Raw genomic sequence first — 3,300 nt, forward strand, 5'->3', positions numbered from 1 at the left:
GTGTATTAACTTTATGGTATCAATCAGTTTAAAAGTATATATTATGTCTATGGTTTAAATTAATAGGTAAGTCTATGGTATCAATGGTATTTTTATTTTTTGCAGTTCTTCTACTTCTTCTTTTTTTTTTTCATATAATGGCACTTCGGCAATAACCATGGCCAGCCGCCAGTGTCGAGTATAATATTATGGCGGGAAAACAATATTCTTTATACAATTTTTTCTATATTAACGTCAGGTCAGTCAGGTCTAAAGTCTAGTCAAAGTCTAAGTATAAAGTCAATACAGTCAAGAAGTCAAGTCGGTCGATTCAGTAAAGTGGTAGGACGCTTTACTGAAACTTTTGATGGAGTTTTGGAGGGAACACAAAAGAGCACGTTTCTGGTTATTACATAACTTTCCCACACTTGTGCACGATAACGAATATTTAATGGTTAATATCCAGATAACACAATTTTAGGAAAATAAATAAAAACACAACATCACTCTTTCACATTCTTCCAAAAAAACCTACTTCTTCTTTTAAAATATGGCTCCTTGGTGAATCGCCAAACTGTTCTTCTGCTCATGGAATTAATATGTACTACGTACGGCTGGAAACAGGGTGACCATATTTAAATTACAGATCCTGCCAAACTTTGGTCAAAAAATGTAAAAATCAAGTAAAAAATGCCCAAATACTGCCATCTTTTTTTACTTTTGTTTTAAAGTAAGAAAAGTAAAAAAACACATATAATATATTGCATTTTTTATAAGATTAAACATTCGCATCGTCTTCTTCCATTTCTTCATCTTTATACATAGATTTGTTCATGCGATTCGAAATTTATTTTGTAGGTTTGAAGGAAAACTTGCAATCACTATGTCGAGGTAGGCTATAGGCTATATTTTATTACGCTAAAACTAATAGGAACGAAGAAATAGATGAAAATGTGGAAAGAACGGGGGAAATTATATGGAATTGCTTATTATATTATGAACTACTGGAGCAATTTTTGTGTTATTTGGCAAACATGAAGAATAGACCACGTGAAGGGACATAGGCTATTTTTTGCTGCAAAATATACTGTTGCGTGAAATTCCTAAATTACGCAAGCGAAGCCGCGCGGAACATCTATATAGGGTGTAACAAAAACAAGTGATAATAATTTAGGGTGTGTACGTGTTCCCTGTAGAGAGTTCACTGTGAAAGTAGCAGTGCTGAAAGACCAAAAATTTTTTTCACTTTTGTATGGGGAAACTCGTGACGCTCGGGCCCTTGCCCATACAAAAGTGAAAAAAAAATTTGGTCTTTCAGCGCTTCTACTTTCACAGTGAAATCTCTACAGGGAACACGTACACACCCTAAAGTATTATCACTTGTTTTTATTACACCCTGTATATAATAAAATCTTAGGAAAGTCAATTCTGTATATTGAATAATTTTGTACAATAAATAATTATTAGGGATGTGATCTACTATTCTAACGCGGACGAAGTCGCGGGCAACAGCTAGTACATTATACATACACACACTGACCTCCATTATACAAGTACGCTAGACTGATGATACCCTTTGAAATGACAGCTATTTTTTGTGCCTATTTGAAGCGGAATCAGCTCCCCCATTATTAGGGCTAGGAACTAAATTTGACGTAAAAATGACGTTTGAATGTCACCATCATGTCGCCATATTGGCGCTGATAGCAGTAGTGGGAGTATTTGGAACTAATACTAGTGATCTACAACTCGCCGCCCTAGTGCTTTTTTTTTATGAAATAAGGGGGCAAACGAGCAAACGGGTCACGTGATAAGTCATCAGGCCACGTCAATGGAAAGCAATTTCCGTCGCTCATGGACACTCGCATCATCAGAAGAGCTGCAGGTGCGTTGCCGGCCTTTTAAGAGGGAATAGGATAATAGGGGAGGGTAGGGATGGAAAGGGAAGAGAAAAGGGGAGGATAGGGAAGGGAATTGGGCCTCCGGTAAACTCACTCACTCGGCGAAACACAGCGCAAGCGCTGTTTCACGCCGGTTTTCTGTGAGAACGTGGTATTTCTCCGGTAGAGCCGGCCCATTCGTGCCGAAGCATGGCTATCCCACGTGCTTGAATGGCCAATCGACCAATTTTACCAAAATATACTTTTTATTTAAAACTAATAGTAACCCAGATTACGCACTTTACAATATAAATATTTTTTATTTTGCTTGCATGTAACTTGCTTTTTCACCAAAAATAAAATATCCAATCTCCCATATAAAAACTGTTTTAAGTGCTTGAGTAGTCTAACTCCATATTTTGCTCAAATAAACTCATCCAAATATCCATCTCCAGTCTTGTTTGTCCAATATCCATCGACCGACCAATCACGGTCAAGCATTTCAAAGGTCACGCGCACGTCAATCAACGCCATTTTGTTTGCTTATTACTTATTATTTGCTTACTACGACAAATTAAAAAAAAATACTTTATATGTTTCAAAATGTCTGCAACAACGAAAAAAAATGATTTTAAATTGATCCGTTCTTACTATTTTAAACCGACATGAAAAAGTAGGTTCTCAGGTTGACCTCTATGTAATGTGTGTATGTATGTATGATGTATATTAGTCCGCAATTATCGCTCGTTTATTTATTTATTTATACATAAATAAACGTCATGAACTTTAGAGAAAATAATGTTAAAGTGCTAAACTTAAACAAAGAAAAAAAAATATCCTCATATATTTATAAAATATATATATATATATATATACGAATAAAATGACAACATATATATATATATATATATATATATATATATGTTGTCATTTTATTCGTGTTTCATCGAATACTCGGTCAAATAGCTAGTATATTACTTAATCGCCTTTACTAAACCTTTTAAAACACTTTAAAAAAACGAAAACAACGATTATTTCGATTCGATTCGAACGATTAAGCCATAGAGAATTAAAATAAATACATGGTTACCAATGGTTACGTCAAATTTAGTTCTCTACCCTAATAATGGGGGCGCTGATTCCGCTTCAAATGGCACAAAAAAAGTGGGTATCATAGATCCAGCGTACTTGTATAATGGAGATCAGTGCATACACATTACACACAGATATTATATTATGTCTATGGATATAAGTATATTATATTGTTCAAATAAAAAATCATCTTTTGGGCAGGTTATTTTTTCATACAAAATGTGAATTTCACGCTGACATGCGAATTGCGATTCGTGCAATGTGAACATAAAAAAAACTTTGATGTTTGTCATGTAACTGTCACTGTCACTGTCAAAATCAGAATGTTTTCGCCATCGGCTATTTTTTT

At 34.6% G+C, this 3,300-nt stretch overlaps 1 long non-coding RNA gene across 1 annotated transcript in view; it reads right to left on the minus strand.

Annotated features, from left to right (window-relative positions):
• Positions 1–3,300, minus strand: part of LOC121737965 — a 380,295-nt gene that overhangs the window by 18,654 nt on the left and 358,341 nt on the right. The window lies entirely within an intron of this gene.

The sequence above is a fragment of the Aricia agestis genome, chromosome 22 (assembly GCF_905147365.1).
Source record: "Aricia agestis chromosome 22, ilAriAges1.1, whole genome shotgun sequence".
Taxonomy (NCBI): Eukaryota; Metazoa; Arthropoda; class Insecta; order Lepidoptera; family Lycaenidae; genus Aricia; species Aricia agestis.